At 46.3% G+C, this 17,652-nt stretch overlaps 1 protein-coding gene across 1 annotated transcript in view; it reads right to left on the bottom strand.

Annotated features, from left to right (window-relative positions):
• Positions 1-9,999, bottom strand: part of LOC142573083 (pancreas transcription factor 1 subunit alpha-like) — a 30,689-nt gene extending 20,690 nt beyond the window's left edge. Inside the window, exon 1 of the mRNA XM_075682597.1 lies at positions 9,656-9,999. The gene's annotated coding sequence lies outside the window, so the exon portion shown is untranslated. The remainder of the gene's footprint in view (positions 1-9,655) is intronic.
• Between the last annotated feature and the right edge of the window lie 7,653 nt (positions 10,000-17,652).

Below are 17,652 nucleotides of genomic sequence, written 5' to 3'. Positions count from 1 at the left end.
TATGCTATACGCCACGCCATGCTATATGACATGCGGTGTATGCGAGTGATATTGTCACTACAATCTATCGCTAAAGTTGGTCATACCAAGTCTTATATTCTAGAACAAAATATTCCTTCAATTTTGAGAATGACAGCCCACAAACAAATGCTGTTAAATGAAACAATGGGAGCGCATGCTTTTTATCTTAAATCTTCACAGACTTAAATAATTAATGTGATCAATTATAACAGCTCAAATACGAAAATGATGCCATTCTTTTGATGCGGCTCTACACGCGTACCTCCTGGATCGGCCCACGAAAGGAGTTTGAAACATGCCCTACAGAGGAAAATGGTGGAAAAGTCGCTAAAAGAAGACGTTGGCTTTAGTTAATAAACCAAAATGAAATTGTCCCATGGCAGGAGTCAAACACAGGACTTCTAGCACAACAGTAGGTTTTTTTTTTTAGCCAGCTCACGTTTACTTCACTTGATACTGTCACTACAGCTGCCAATACACATTTACACTTCGTGTAATATTGGTGGAGGGACGACGACGAAGAAGTGCGGAACGGTAGACCTTGTTCTGTGGTTCTTCAAAGTTGTGCGACTTCTGCATATCAGGAGCTTCCTCGAAGACGTCATCCTCCGGAATGGAGGACGGAGGACCTCCGCGCCCTCATGGCAAGGCGAGTCCCGCGGCGGTGGCCCTGTCCGTGGGAAACCGCGACATCACCGACTATAGGCTTCCCGATTCATCTGACAGCTCCACAGCGGCAGAGATGGAATCGGACAGTGATTACACGCTAGTCCAATCGCGCCACTTGAAGCGCAAGCTTCGCCGGACGTCAGCAGGCAGTGATTCTACTCATAAAAGCAGATGTGACGAACGGGTCTTCTCCGTGGGCTACACGCCAACAACGGAAGGTACGAATATGAATTCGTTGAACAGACAATCACTGACCAAATACTTCGATCGAATAGCCTCAGGACATGTGAGAGAGATCCGCATTAATGCTCGGAAGAACATTCTGACAGTAGACGTTAATTCTCAGGCAGTATTGGAGGCTTTGAAAGGCATTCAAGTGGTTGGTAACATCCCAGTTCGCTCATTCCTAGCGTACGGCAAAGATACCTGCTCTGGTGTGATATCAGATGTGGACATTGACATAAAGGATGAAGACCTGCGATCTCTTTTATCGTCGACAGTGCGAATCCTCGACATCCACCGATTCGGCCGTTCGCGGTGCATCAAGTTGGTCTTCGAGTCAGACTCTTTGCCAGCATCGGTCAAAGTAGGTTATGTGAGGCACTCAGTGCGTCCATATGTACCACGACCGTTACAGTGTCACAAGTGCTTCAAACTGGGCCACGTGAGTGCGGTGTGTAAGAATCCTACGTCGTGCCGAAGATGTGGTGGTGCACATCATGTATACTCCTGTGAGACTGACGCCATGAAATGTGCAAATTGCTCCGGAGCCCATGAAGCGACATCCAAGGACTGCCCCAAAATGGCAGAGGAGAGGCAAATCCTGAGAAAAATGGTGAGAGAGAACTCCACGCACAAGGAGGCTGCCGATTCCGTCCGCAAGAAAAGGCGCCGGTTGCGGCAAAGGCGTCGCCGCTCCCAGAGCAAGCCCGGAGGGAAAGAGGCACTTCCTTTGAGTACTTGGATGCAAAATGTGCCACAGAGAGTGCACGGCCGGGACACACAAGATGCGCCTTCCCCAGTACCACCGTGCCCGTCAAGGAATGAGGCGTCATCCTACGTGCGTCCAACCTCTTCGGCTATTCAGTGGCCTTCGCTACCACTAAGGGCTTCCGGAGGAGATACTCCTTCGGCCCTCCCCAAGTGCCGGGAGGGTAATGAAAGGCTTGGAAATGAAAAGGTGATAGACATTCTCAAACAGCTAGTGAACGCTATGCGTATATTACTCTCCGAAATGGCAACGCCAACTGCACTATCGGTCGTGAAGGCGTTAGATGCTATGGAACCGCTATTAGCGGCTCTAAAATAAGGGTGTTAATCATGGCTCTCACGATAAAACACTGGACATTGGAACAAAAGATGCATCATTCTGTTATAATGCAATGGAATGCTCGAGGTTTATGCGGCCGCATGTCTGACTTTAGGCAACGAGTCTTCAAATACCGCTTCCCAGTGATCGTGATATGCGAGCCAAATCTCACGTCGGAATTTCGCCTTTCCGGATACGTTAAGCTCTGGTCACGTGAAGATCGACACAAGAGCAAAGTGTTAATGTGTATACGCAGTGACATGACGTTTGTGCGGACCACGATCGCTCCACATGACAGCAATGAATATGTGTGTGTGACACTAAAACATAAACTGCATGTGTTTTCGATCATCGGCGCCTACATACCTCCTAGACAAAGACTTGAACTCTCTTATCTCTGCACTGTATTACAAAGTTCCCCAGGCCCTCATGTTGTTATTGGAGACTTCAACGCTCATCATCCTTACTGGGGAAGTGCCGCAATGAACTGTCGGGGTAGGCACTTGATGGACTTCATAGACACTGAAGGTCTGGCTGTCATCAACGATGGATCTCCAACTTACATCCGCGGCACTACCTACGGAAGTTGCTTAGACCTCACTATTGTATCTCAGAGCCTCCTGCCCTTAGTCAACTGGTGCTTGGACATAGAAACGCATGGGAGCGATCATATACCAACATATGTGCAGATGAAGTGGTTTGTGCAATCAACTGCATCTGCTGTACGCTGCACTGATTGGTCCACATTCACTACATCTGTCGAAGAGTACTGTGGAGACATCACTTCACCATCTGATATAGAAGACATTATTGTATCATCAGTGCAGAAGACAACTAAGTTCATCAGTGCACCTACATCCAGAACGGCGATTCATATTGAATATGAACGGCTCCGAGCGATCCGTCGGAGAGCGGAAAGGAAGGTTAGGAGAACTCAATCGTCAGTAGACCTTGCTTTATGTCGACGAGCTCAACGAAAAATACGGCGTCACCTTCAAAAAATGGGAAAACAACGGTGGAGGACCTTCTGTTCGTCTCTAGATCCTCGAAAGCCACTTTATAGGATCTGGCAGATAGTACGAAGCCTTCGTGCCCCTCCTCAGCAAAAACATCCTTTCCGTGCTCTAGCACTTCACCAATCTCTGACGGAAGTGCAGGTTGCCGAAGACTTCTGTAAGAGAGTCACCCGTACCGATGCTTCAGCATGTCCAACATTGGATCGACCCGTGCTACCTCCTAAAGATGATCGTCTTGACCTTCCTTTCACGATGCCGGAAATGGAAGCTGCACTTGCTGCGTCGAGACGTTCTTCTGCCCCTGGACCTGACGGTATTTCGTATACTGCTTTGTGCCACCTTCGGATGGAAGGTCGGAAAGTCCTGCTGTCATACTATAACGCCACGTGGTCATCCAGTACAGTCCCGAAGCAGTGGAAAACCAGCCGTTTGGTCGCCCTCCTAAAGCCAGGAAAATCGCCTTACGAAATGTCGTCTTACCGGCCAGTAGCTTTAGCTAGCTGTGTCGGTAAGGTGATGGAACGGATGGTGCTCACTAGATTAGAATGGTTCATGGAAAAGAATGAGCTTTATCCTGAAATGATGACCGGATTTAGACGTGGCCGGTCTGCAATAGATGGGGTCATTGATCTCGTGTCCACGATCGAACACGAAAAGAAGCGCCACCGCCTTGTAGGAGCAGTTTTCTTAGACATAAAAGGAGCCTATGACAATGTACTGCACGAAGCCATTCTTGATGCCCTCAGTAATTTAGGCATCGGCGGCCGTCTCTACATGTGGATTGATAATTACCTAAATGGTCGTACAGTCTTCATGTCCACGAATGATGGAGAAACGACAAGACAAGCTGTGGTCCGTGGAGTGCCTCAAGGAGGAGTTCTCAGCCCGACTCTTTTCAATGTTGCCCTTATTGGCCTTGCGGAAATAATTCCTGATACAGTACACATCAGTACATACGCAGACGACATATGCATATGGGCATCCGCAGTCACGCGACCGCAAATTCGTGCCAGATTGCAGCGTGCTGTTTCCTTAACGTCTCAGTACCTGCAGTGCCAAGGACTGCAACTGGCCCCAGACAAGTGCGCTGCGATAGCGTTCACACGGAAGCTTATGTGTTGGTATCCAATTATGATCAATGGAAATGCCATCCCATATGTCACCCACCACAAGTACCTCGGCGTTGTCATTGACCGCGGTGTTTCATGGTCGAAACATGTGGCAATGTTAAAGAAAAAATTAACTGGGCTTGCTCAAGTTTTTCGCTTTCTGGCCGGTATGAAGTGGGGTCCATCTGAGCGTTCGCTACTCCGGCTGTACCAGACTCTCTACGTCGGATACACTAGGTATAGCATGCCAGTTTTATCAGGTATGAGCCCGTCATGTTTACGCACGCTGGAAAGTGCCCAGGCACAGATACTGAAAACATGTCTCGGTGTTCCACGTTGCACTTCAACCCACGGAACAATTGAGGAGGCTCGCGTCACCCCTTTACCTGTCTTTCTACGATGCGAACCTCTGCGAGTATTCCTGCGACTGCTTTGTCGTCATGGACACCTTCCCTTATCGACATTACCCGATATACGGCCGGACTCCACTTTTTCAAGAGCCGTTCAATGGCAAGAATCTGCCATTCCAGCGTACTTTGCGCCGGCTGACTTTCCACATATGCCCCCATGGGTAATGTCCAAAATGCCTGTGCGTCTATCTATTCCGGGAATTTCTAAAAAATCGCGAATACCTACCGTCGGCCTCAGACATTTAACACTTGAATATATATCGAAAGAATATGACTCCTCGGTGAGCGTGTATACAGACGGATCGGTATCGTCGTATGCGTCTGGTGCGGCTTTCGTCGTGCCTGCGCATCAAGTCATTCGACGGTTTCGTCTCCATAACAAGACGACTTCAACATCTACGTAACTAGTGGCAATCAGAGAGGCCGTTCAATATATTTCGCGACAGCCTCCTCAAATATGGACAGTCTTCAGCGACGCAAAATCGGCTCTTCAACTACTTAGAGTGGTGTTGAAAGAAAGCGCTTACAGAGTGTTGGCTCTTCAAACTGCCGAGCTCTACACTTTAGCACAAGAAAACGGCCACCACATCACATTTCAGTGGATTCCCAGTCACTGTGGTATACAGGGCAACGAACTGGCCGACGCCGAAGCGAAGAAAGCGCTCGAAGAACGAGAGTCACTGCTTTCAATTCCTTTTTCAAGAGCGGACGCCAACTGTCTCCTCTCCAGTGTCATCCGAAAATTGACAGCACAGCACTGGGACAATCCGGATAATCGCCACAGACGACTCCAGAGATTGGACCCTGCCATGACTTTTAGGCTACCACCGAAACTTCAACGAAGCTGTGCCAGTCTTCTGCACAGACTAAGGCTGGGGGTAGCGTTTACGCGCGGATTCGTGCACCTCATGCGACGCACCGAGTCTCCACGCTGTGAGGTGTGCAATGTGACTGAGACTATAGGTCATGTGCTTTGTGACTGCCCTAAGTACGTGGAAGAGCGTGAAAGGTTGGACAACGACCTTACGTGTCTCGACAGCGCACCGTTGTCGGAGGACGTTATTTTAGGCCCTTGGCCAGATCCTCAATCGAGTTTCAAGGCCATTCAGGCATTACTGAACTTTTTAAAAACAACGGGCTTGGATTGCAGACTTTGAGCATGCCAAATTGCTTGCGATATGTTCTACTCCTTCCTTCTATCGTCATCGTCACCCATCATGCACCTCTTCCCTCTTTCTTTCCCTCTTCCCCTTCCCCCAATGCCGAGTAGCTGGCTAGAGGGATATACCTCAGGCCGACCTCTCAGCATTTCATATCATTAAACTTCTCTCTCTCTCTCTCTCGTGTAATATTCCAACATGTTGCTGTTGCATTCACTGATTCGCCCTTATGGTTAAACGAGATATTTTTTTTCTTCATGAAAGCTGAAAGCCTCTATCCACAAAAAAGCCCTTACATTAGAACTGCTCGTAACGTCACATGCCAGCCAGTCGTGATGACGGACATAATTATTGTTAGCGAGGGAAACTAGTCAATTGTAAACAGCACTTTAAAAATCAGAAGCGTTGTGAGTTTGGTCACTGACGACCGCCCCAGTGCACGAGCCAATGGCGGGCGATACTCACACTAAAGAAGCTCGAGCCAATTTCTCAACGACCTGGGTGTACGGACAAAAAAGATTTTACGCCTGAACTATACATAGAAGCACATTGGTCACGATGAAGGGGGCCAGCCGCTGGCATATAGCACTTAAGCAAAAATCCTTTCGAATTCGTCCCGAAACTCTAAAAAAGAAAACTTATTCGATGGAGAAACAACATTTCAAGAATGACCGAGAACTCTGACTTATGATTTCCTTGTTCTGCACAAAGAATATTAATAGCTGCTTTTCCTTCTGTGCTGATAATACAGACCTTAAGTATGTGGTCCACAGTCAGCAGCATAAGCTGTACCTAGTATGTCAACACTTACATAAGCGCTACAAGTGTACATCGATAGTGAAAACAGACATCTTGTGATCGAAGAAACCGATGAAGTGAAGCCAGATACAGCATCAGCAATTATCTTACGTGCTGGTTTTGCTCTCTGTGCCCAGTGTGTCGGAACAGAGCAAAAACAACAACGAAATAATGAGAACGATATTTTTTTGCCGGAACGAAAGTGCAACCGAATTTTTATTTATTCTATTGTTTCTCGGTGAAACCGAAATATTTTTGATCGTTTTAGGTTCAAGGGGAAAGTCGGCCATCCGAAACAACCGACGTCAGGCAATGTCAGAATTTTCGCGTATTTCAGGCACGGACAGTGCGAGACATAGCCGGTCGAGAGCTCCACTAATCAAAGCCTGCCGCTTGGTGGACTAGCGATCGGCATCGTAACACATCCCAGGGCTTGTGCGCTGAAGAGCTTATTCTTTCGTTTTCTTCAGGAACAACGCTTTATTACCGAAGTTTCATCGTTCGTGTATGTTCGTTTAAGTTGGTTTTGTCGGAACAGCGGTCCCGCATTTCGGCAAGTGCACTCGATGACGTGCTGCTGCTGAGATCGTGTTCAGTGGCTTGAATCAAGGCGCTGAGCATGAACTCAGAATTCATAATTCGCTCATTAACAAAAATAAACGCCATGTTTTTATGTTTACTTTCCTTCGAAAATTTGTGCATGCAAACCAAAACCGTTATGAAGAGTTACGGGGCTTCTTTTTCTTCGTTCCGGAGCACAACCGGAACGGAACTTTCTGCAGTGGAATGAAAATAAAACGCGAACGACAAAACATTTTGTTGAGACATCCAGTGCCAGCGTTGGCAAGTATTTATGGAAAGCAGATCGAAAGCGCGAACAGTGTCATCCTTATACATTGTACACTTTATAATTACCACGCTATAATAATGAATGGTCAGCAATATATTATTCCTTGCACTCAAGTACCTGGCCCCTCCCATAAAACAAAGTATTTCTGTTAAAAATGATTTGCTAATATATAGCACACAAATATGTTAACGCCATCCAGAATTTACCCCAATATTGCTGCCTTTTTATCCCTCCTTTTCAGTCGTGCTTCCCTGGAATACCTTGATGTTGAGTTCCTCCAGTGTAGTTCTTTTCACTTGCTTTTGGTACGTTCGAATATCTTTGCAGGAGTCATTCACTCTTAGATCTGTATTCACAAAAACATCTTACGCATTGAATCGCTCGTTAAAAGTCTATTCAACGAATACACATGGTGTACAGATTACTATCCAAGGCGGTCGGGTAATTGAAGAGAGCACTTACGAACGAGAAGCTTCGTGAATTCGGCCCCTGTGTGTGCAAAACTAATTTCCGGTCTCTTCCCCTCTGATTTATCAATTTGCGCAAGAAGTATTACACGAGTAGCCATACAGAGCTTTGCAGAAAGAATACAGACGACCAATTAATAGTGCCAGTTTGGACGTTTGACAAGCGCACTCCTTAGCCGGGACAAAAGAAAGCAGACAAACTAGAAACGCTAGTTTGGCCCGTTTAAGGTGTCGACTTACAAGCGTGCAAGTCGGAATCAACTTGTCCAGCAACACGTTCTATCAAAAGCACCAGTGCCTGTGTGTCCCGCTTAAAAATTAGTTAGCGTTGCAATTAGGATCAATTTTGCGTTGAAAAAAAAAACTAATACGCCGTCTTTGAAGGGTGATAGCCATGCAGAAACCACAGATGCGCCTTCGCGTAATGCCTTCCTCCGGTCGGTCCATCAAAAGCTGGATGTCTCATCACGACATTGCATGGACACAAATAAAAAATATATATATTTTTCTTTCTTTGTCTTTAGTCAGCTGTTCTAACCACCACGACACAGCACTTATGTTATTATTATAATCTATGATAGCATATCAGCATTCTTGTGAGAGGGATTCACTGGACTATTCCGCACAATGTTTTACGTCGACGGCAGCTTATACGTGGAGGATTACTTCCCTAATTTTAGCAAGAAACTTAAAGTATAGTTTCCGTACTTCTTTACATAACCAAGATCTGTCATCAGTTCTTTCTTTTCCCAGTCCATAGAGCACCGCATTTACATGACTTGTTGCCAACTGTGGTGATACAACATGAACACGCTTTCATGAAGCTTTTTGTTTTGTTTCGTTTTCACAGCTCACGTTTCGTATTCTTTAATGGAGCGACCCATAATCAACTCAGGCAGTTGACCCAGGTAGTTCTGTATGAATTTCTTGTGATTTGTCAACGGAAGTGTACGATTTATTGACACATCACTTACCTGGTGGCTACTCATTCTACCAGAAAGAGCTCCTTAAGGTAAGTTTGTTTTGTTTAATATTTTTTTTTTCGGTGAATATGTTGTCAAGTGTCTCTTATTAGGTATACGCTACTCTCGGCCGACAAACACAGCAAAATATTATGAAGAAACTGCTCCAGGGCTAGCCATGTTCTCAGATTTAGCTTAACCTTTAACCATAGCTTTTCTTTTTCTTGAGTGTTTCTTCAAACCTCCTGCAAGATTTATTTTCGTGTACTGAGTGCCAATAAACGTACAAATTTCTCTTTGTATTTAACTTTGATGTAGCGCCCGTTGATTTTTACGTTAAATTGCAATACTATGCGGTAGCTTCTGTACTTTGTTGCCCACGTTTTCGTTCGCCTATATAAGCAACTGCGATGTGCATTCTCGACTTAAGTTTGCTGAGGTGTCTTGATGCAGACCTGTGGAAGTGCTATATCTATTTCATTCTCCTTTATTTAAAACTGGTTCATTTCCGCGTGCCAACGACCTATTTTATTACACTTATTAGTATGTGCAGAAACAGGCGACATTTCTCTTTGCAACATTTTCGATAAAATATTATGTCAGTAATCTTGTCCCTATTAAGATCTTTGTTTGCACATTTGGGAAAAGTGAGACGTTCGAATAACTTATATCAATCCGAAGATTTTCTAGAAGTGAAATCCGATTGGGTTACATTTGGAAATAGAGGACGTAAGAGGCAGCCATTTCAAATATGGCGGAGAGGCAAAAGGCGACGTGTCTTCGCATTATCTCTTGCTTAATAAATCAAATGGGCATCATTAAGTTGTTTTAAATACTAAGTATAGTGAGTGTTCTAAATATGGCAAACTGAAGAATACACTGACCTGTTTTCTCGCAGTCCTTAGCCACAAAGGCCGCGGGGATCACATTTCTTCTTTCGTTGCCAATTCTTCCCCGTCGCTGAGCAGAACGACGTGCCAGTTCCAGATCACGAACATCGAAACAATCGAGAAAAATGAAATCACCGTTCAACGATTTTAAATAAATGTACTTGGCTGCAACACTTTCTTCATTATCGTACCTCCAATTATCCGTCTCGGGCCGTCTTTGCCACGATATTCAGAGCGCGCCATCACATTTGCGGTGGAACGAGGCGAGCTATTCGCGGAGAATCCAAGTAAGCCTGCCTCGAAAGTATCGACCAAACCGAGCACGGATACGGGCGTGTTTCCGGATGACCAACCATGCCCCGCCCCCACCAAGTGTGACGTCATCGTAGAGGCGGTCCAATCCAGAGTGCGATCCGCGAAACGGCGGATTATCGATCGCGCGCAGGAGGCGGGGATTGCCCGTGTTTTCCTCGGGGGAGGGGAGGGGGGGATTTGCGCTGTTCCCGTTAACTGGAAGCTCCCCCCTCCTGCTAGAGCGCCGCAATTGAGACCGAGCGCGAACCTTCATTCGAGGGGAAGGGAAAATATCGGAGCTCGGCACCGCAGATGCGGTCGATCTCAGGAGAGAACGAGCACCTGTCGCCGGGCCGTTTCTTGCGTGCGTCGTGCTGTGGGCTTGGAGAGAGCAGCTTTATGCGCGTGCCGAGTCGATAATGTTGCCTCCACGCCTGCCTCAGGTGTACGCGGACAAAGAAGTAGAGAGGCGAGGGGGGGGGGGAGCGAACATTCTACAATGGCTCTATGTACGCGTGTCTCGCTCGTTCGGCTTTTCTGTCACGTACATTTTTAGTGGCATTCGCATTAGAGATGCCAGGTGCTCAAGCGGAAAGCAATGCTGTCCAGTTTGTGCTAGACACGCTATAGGGCAACCGGAACATCGGCAAGCGTCGGCTGTGACAAAAGCAAGCGACGATTGACTTCATCGGTTGTTAGTTGCACTATCCCAATTTTCGACTTAATTATCATACCTTGCGAGTAGCCTCCTTTAAATTTCAGAAGCAGTCAGTGGTTCACTTACTTTACATGTCAGTACTGCACGTGCGAGGAACCTTCGGCTCGATGAGGCGCCTCGGTCGCATTACAGATACATGTCGAGGTGTGTCTGGCACATAAGTCGCTGTATCCGGTAGCTGCTCTGCTGAAGCGCATCCACAGTAAAGGCAGGGGAGACTGCGCCGAAGACGATACAGTGGCGGCATACCGTGAGGGTTAACCGCCGCCAGTGAAGCGTAACTTCACAACAGGGCAAAGGCTTCTTCGAAGCACTCTACGTTACTTGCGATGACGTCATCGCAGTCGCGATACTGAGGTCTACGGCCATACAGGCCCAGAATTTTCTGTAGCAATCAAGAGAAAGATACAGGGGCGGAGATTTTGCACACGTGCTACTGCGCCGAATAAGCTGGCGAAGTTTGACAGCGCTTTCGGCTTTTTGGAACAGGGGCTGAATGAACTTGCACCTTCCACGTGTGACGGTTTCGCATTTGCCCAGCCGTGCAAAAGAAAGCAGTCAATTAACACTCAATCGTGCATTTTGTCTTATCCACCTACGTTTCCTTACAAGTATCTACGTTCTCTTTCCGAGTTCACGCTAAAATATATAGGAGAACTTCGCACTTCTTTTTTTTTCAGAAACGGTCTTGCTTGTTCGCGGTTCGCCTCCGAAGCCTTTTCTTCATTTCGCTGAAAAGCAGACCGCGATTATACCTTGATGATGAGCTGGACGCAGTCTCGGCTGAATTCCTACAGCATTCTTACACATATAAACATAAAAAAAAAATACAGTGAAAGTTTAGCGGTAAGTGCGGGAGAAAAGTGTAATTATAAAACCGTCGCACTTCTTAGAAATACCAAATCCGTAATTAAAACGACATTTACTACATTGAAAGGAGCTCACTCGACACACGTCCTGCCTCTTCAAGAAGGTGAAGTGCAACTGACGGTGGTCTGGAGCAGACCACGCACGCACGCACTCACACGCACGCACGCACGCACACACACACACACACACACACACACATACAAACACACGAGCGCGCGTACACGTATACATGTACCGTGCATTGGATGGACGTTAAAAAACCCCAGGTGATCAAAATTAATTCGGAGTCCCCCCCTTTACGGCGTCCGTCAGAATCATATCGTGATTTTGGCTCGTCAAACCCCAGAAATAAATTTCTTACACACACACGCAAACACGCGCGCGCGCGTGCAGATACACACACGCCCCTCTGCCACGTGACCGGCTTCCCACACTTCACACACAAATATACTTTCACCTTTGATACTTCTAACGTTAACGCGTCAAAATATGTTGTCCGCAATGTAACCTATATGCTTATACACGCGTGAATTTACTCTCACTTTGTCACCAATGCGTTCAACTCTCCAAGGTATCGGCGCAGGTCTTTTCCGCTTCTATTTTATATCCCTTCTTGTGTATGCTCGTATAAACAATCGATTACGCATCACGTGTATGCAACCGCCACCCGTGCTTTCCGCCTATAATTTCAGCCACAATCTTAAATCATCGGACTTGTTCGACAGTCCATCCTGTTGTACTGATTTTAGCCTGACGGCCATCATTTCGCGAATATAGCTGATATATGCTCAGAGTGGTATTCGAGCTTGAACGCTCACTTTTTCAGGTTCGTGAAATGGGCACATCGACGAGTAGATGCGGCGGAGGTGGCAATGGGAAAATTCTAATTCTAAATACCAGGTACCATGCCGATAGGCAGGTCTACGTAAGTGCTGTCTCTACTTGCTTACCGCACACTTAGCGCAATATTGGCATCTAAATAACACGAAGCTTGTTTGACTTTGCGAGATACTCGCAGGAGTTAATGATGCAAGCACGGTATCACCACCATTAGCTGTTGTCTGCGTCACGAGCACGAATGCGGTGTGCGATGGCTGTTATAGGGAAGACTGTTGACGGTAGGTGTTGATCAGTAGGACACGCAGTAGGAATGCGCTTGAAACTTCGTGCCCTTTGTGTCGCAGTGGCACATCCATTCCGGGAGATTGGCGAAAAACGGGCACACTGTCACTGGCACTTACCCACTTGTACATACCCAGTGACAAAAGTTCTTTACTAGGCTGGACAGCAGCCAGCACATACTCAGTGGCGGAAGATGTCTGCCATCATTATCAGCAGCAGCAGCCTATCTTTAAGTCTACAGGACCATCTCCAATCACCCCTGTCTTGCGCTAGCAGAGTACAACTTGCGCCTGTAAATCGCCTAGTTTCATCACCTCGCCTGATTTTTCGCATCACTGGCTGTGCTTCCCTTCCCTTGGTTCTCATTCTCTAACTCCAATGCTCCGCTGGTTATCTGCCCTACACGTTACATGACCTGCCCAGCTCCGATTTCTTTCTCTTGATATCGACTAGAATATCGGCTATCCCTGTTTGCTATCTGATCCACGCCGCTCTCTTCCTGCCTCTGAACGTTACGCCTTACATTTTTCGTTCCATTGCTCTTTGCCCGATCCTTTACTTGTTCTCCAGCTTCTTTGTTAATCTCCAAGTTTCTGCCACATGTCTTAGAACCGGTAAAATGCAATGCTTGTGCATTTTTCTTTTCAACGAGAGCAGTAAGCGCCTAGTCAGTACTCAGTAATGCTCGCCTTGTGCACTCTAACCCATTTCTATTCTTCTGTAAATTTCCTTTTTTATGATCGGCGTCTCCTGTGAATAATTAGCCTATTGATAAACGTACTCCCACATAAATTCTATAGGCTTACTGGCGATAATGATTTGTTATTTCCTAGCCAAGCTGTTGAGCTTTTCCTTTGTCTTCTGCCATATATCCTTCTTCAACCCTACTCTTAACACTTTCCCGGTTAATGTCCTCGATAATTTGTAGCAATTGTTCGCCAGTGTTGCTGAACAGGACAGTGATACTTCCAAACCGAAGGTAGTTGATATATTTGCCACTGATCCTCGCGTGATTTGGCGCTATGGCGTGGACGAGAGGCTGAACACTGGGCTTCTAATCTAAAGGTGGTAATTTCGAATCCCCGTCCAGTCCACTATATTTTTCAGACTTGGAGTGGCACCTGACACCGTCAAAAAGAAGGATGTCTACACATATTGACCAATTCTATATCTAGTGAGGAAACGACAACGAATTTGAAAGCCTGGTGAAGAGGCAAAGAAACCTTCTCTCGGATAAATAAAAGGAAGAAAATACATGTCCGATCACGGTAGCGAACCATGGACCCCAGCACCAAAGTTCTACCCATGAAGTCTGCCAATAAGATCACAGGCACATGCGCACTTTTCTCTCGTGCCTCACGTGTAGTGTAGCAAAGTGGGCTTACTCTGGTTAACCTCCCTCCATTTCCTACCTCCGTTGTCTCTCTCTTTTCTCGCGTGCCGACACCGACACCGCTTTGAAGTGATTGTCGCTTGAGGCACATCGCCTAGGAAGAAATTCCTGGGAAGAGAAAGGGGTAAAAAAAAGGGAGAGGGGGAGCAGGCACGCCACAAGCGCGGTAATTTGGTGCACCAACTTACTGTTGCCCTTTGTATGCGTCGCGCCACATTATAGGGTCAAACTGCTTATAATAGCGAGTGCGCATAACTTCACCCCTTATTGCAGGGCCTTATAAATTGCCACACGGTTCTAACATTTCTACACCTAAGTGTAATGAATCAGTGGTCATGCCATCACCATATCTATCGCCGTCACCTTTATACGTAATGTAACAGGTTGTATGTCGCGTTGAAAATATGTAGCCAACCATGTGCAATATTCTTGTACGTTCACTTCAAATGTGATATCTCAGGAAGGGGTCCCTTAAGGTAATTGGACTAAGTCAAGGGAGAGGAAGACGCCTCACACTGAGCTGTCGTCGCACTCAGGCTCTAATCCCTTACACGCTTTCTCGCTTTACACAAATTGGTGGTACATCGGGTAAAGCTTTGCGGAAACCCAGACGACGCTCACTCATTTGGTGTAGCGCAGCCAAAGCTGAGAAGCCAATCATGGAAGGGAACACACAGCCACACGGTAACCTTGCGCGACGTGTTGATCTTCCGCGTTGTGTAGTCTGCTGGTGAGATCAGCCGACGTACGGATACACTTGCTAAGTTCACTGAAAACTTTATTCTTTTGCACGACAGGACATCAGGAATATTTATTTATTTATTTATTTATTTATTTATTTATTTATTTATTTATTTATTTATTTATTTATTTATTTATTTATTTATTTATTTATTTATATGTTCGATTTTTTGCTTGTTTAATTGGTTGGTTATTTGTGTGTTTGCTTCCCAGGTAAGGCAAACGCGGCGACAATTTTTGCAATAAGAACTTTTCGTAGCATTGCCCGGCCATTTCATCAAGACAGCCGCCCTGTCAATTACTTGCGGAAGAAGTTTCCTGTTTTCGTTTCGGGGGTCCGTGTGTTATCTGCGCTATTGTTAAGATGATGCTTAACCAACTTGCCCAATTGTCTGTTCCCTTATAAGAGGCAACTGAGTGCCATTGTAAAGGGGCACGATACCGGTGTATGTCGCATACAGCCGACTCAATCACCACTACAGATGGCAAATAAAGTGCCTCTAGGAATACGGTTTGTCGTTACATCGCTCGAATGCTAATCGCATTACCGTCTACAGTCACCGTGAGGTGACTTCTGCGCCGATGTTCTTACGTAATGTTATATTATATTTAACACACTGCGAATCTATCCGGTTTTGTGCCAGAGTGGGTAGTCTGATGGAAACATAACGCAAAAAAATTGTGCATATCCAACGCAGATGCTGCAGGACTCAGTGCGAAGCTGAGCTTTCGTGAAGAGATTACCTAAATGCTATTTTTAACCGCTTATTTCTGAAACGTGTTTTGCCGCATAGCGATTACCTGCTCGCGTGACAAAGCAGCAATTCGCACAAACCCTCACCGTGCGACCCACGTGACCAATGCGACCGCGGATTATACTTTATCCTAGCTCCGTCCACATTTCATCGCGTCATCTCGAGGATCAATTCTAGTTTACTATTCCACTGTCTGGTCTCTAAGACCGGCTCACCTTACTCAGCGAGAAGTCGATCGAACAGAAGCGCAAAACCCCCTTCAGAAGGCATAGAATGCTTCGTTCTTTTAGAAAATTATGTGCTTGAAGACGTTTATATATGTTGCACTGAGAGCGTGTTAGTGCCATTTTTTTCGTTGCATAATTCCGCAGAGAAAGGAGCAGGCAACCCGCACATCCACAGAGGTAGTACAGATGGTTGAAGTGCACCGGATGAGTCACCTAACTTGAACCAAACCTTTTTGTTTAATTTTCGCAGTAAAATCATAATAGAACGAGATCTGCGACATATTGCTCATAGCCTCGTAGTCGCCTTCAGTATGGTAGGGTACAGCTTTATCAAAAAATGGAAGGCTTCTCCGCTATTAAGGGCAATGGGGTTGGGAAATCGGGAGATGAGGCCAAGGCGAGGTATGCTTCCCCGCGCGGTTACACCATGCGGACAATGCCCGATTGTGCAGCAAAGGACATTGAGGCCTCCGCTCAGAGATGGCTCGACTCCTCGAAGCTGGTCACTTGACCCCGGTGCTTTCGTCGGAGTGCCGCATATCTTGGTTACAGCCACAGCAAGTGCCGCCTTAATTACTCAGACTACTTCTTTAAGTTCAATTTGATAGCTTATTTCATGTAATTGCGTTGTACAGTGCTGTCAGAATCACGCAAGAGTGCGTTGAATGATTATTTTTGCCGGGCCTTGAATAAAACGCGCACAGTAAGAAAACAATATACATGACGTCACTGCGCGCTTTCGCTTCCGAACTGCAGTGTTTTCGATCGTCTTTTCAAAGAACGAATCTTGCATACCTGTCGAAAGCCGACGTCTCTTTTAACCCATGTTCAGCGCTGGCCTATATTGCTTATCATTAAGTATCTTTGCTGATTTCAGTTTAACAATGATGGTGCTGGCGCACGCCGTGGCCGAACGCTCCTTCATTAGCGATGGGCACGCGGGCTCCCTTCTTTCGAAACATGATTTGGAGCGCCGCCATCCAGACGCGGAAATGCGCAGTGACGTAGTTTACATGCATTTACACGGGCTACCTCTTTCGGAACCCTGGAATACTAACACCGTAAAAGAAAATGTCATGCAAACAATATTATTAGGTTTTTGAGGGTGCTCTGCAACTTTCAGTATACAGCTACTGCTTTAAAGCGAATGAAAGAATTCTGGGGTTTTCCGTGCCAAAACCACGATTTGATTATGAGGCACGCCGTAGTGGGGGAATCCGGATTCATTTTGACCACCTGGGGGTCTTTAACGTGCCCCCAATGCGCGGGACACGGGTGTTCTTGCATTTGGCCCCAATCGAAATACGGTCGTGCGGCCGAGATTCGATCCCACGACCTCGTTCTCAGCAGCGCAGCACCATAGCCGCTACGCCGCCGCGGCGGGTTGGATTAAAACGAATATTAAAAAAAATTTCGTGGTTAAATGTAACTAATTAGCTAATCAACCACACTTGGAAGAAAGTGAGCTGAGTAACTGAAGAGCACTATCAATACGCCATTGGTATCAATGTTCTAATGTGTGCCACTCTGTTTTAAATGTCTGGTTCAAATTACGTGAAACATGCGGTGCAAGCCAATTGGTTATATTGTTGCTCTTCTGTGCGAGCTACTAGGAAAGGCGGCGGTGGGCAGCGGCAGCAAGATACTCGGAAGAAAACGCGAAGGGGCGCGTATACGATCGGCTCAGACAGTCAGACCGCGTGACCAAAGTAATGTACGTAACAATAACTTACCGCAGTATAAGTGAGTCAAACGATTACATAAGATACCTTGATTTCTTTGTCATCGTGTACAACCACCATGTTAACAATTAGTTGCTCGTTCACATCTTTGCGTTGCCTGAAAGGAGACGTTAATTCGATATCCGCGTT

The sequence above is a fragment of the Dermacentor variabilis genome, chromosome 2, assembly GCF_050947875.1.
Source record: "Dermacentor variabilis isolate Ectoservices chromosome 2, ASM5094787v1, whole genome shotgun sequence".
Taxonomy (NCBI): Eukaryota; Metazoa; Arthropoda; class Arachnida; order Ixodida; family Ixodidae; genus Dermacentor; species Dermacentor variabilis.
This window is presented reverse-complemented; position numbering and strand designations above follow the sequence as displayed.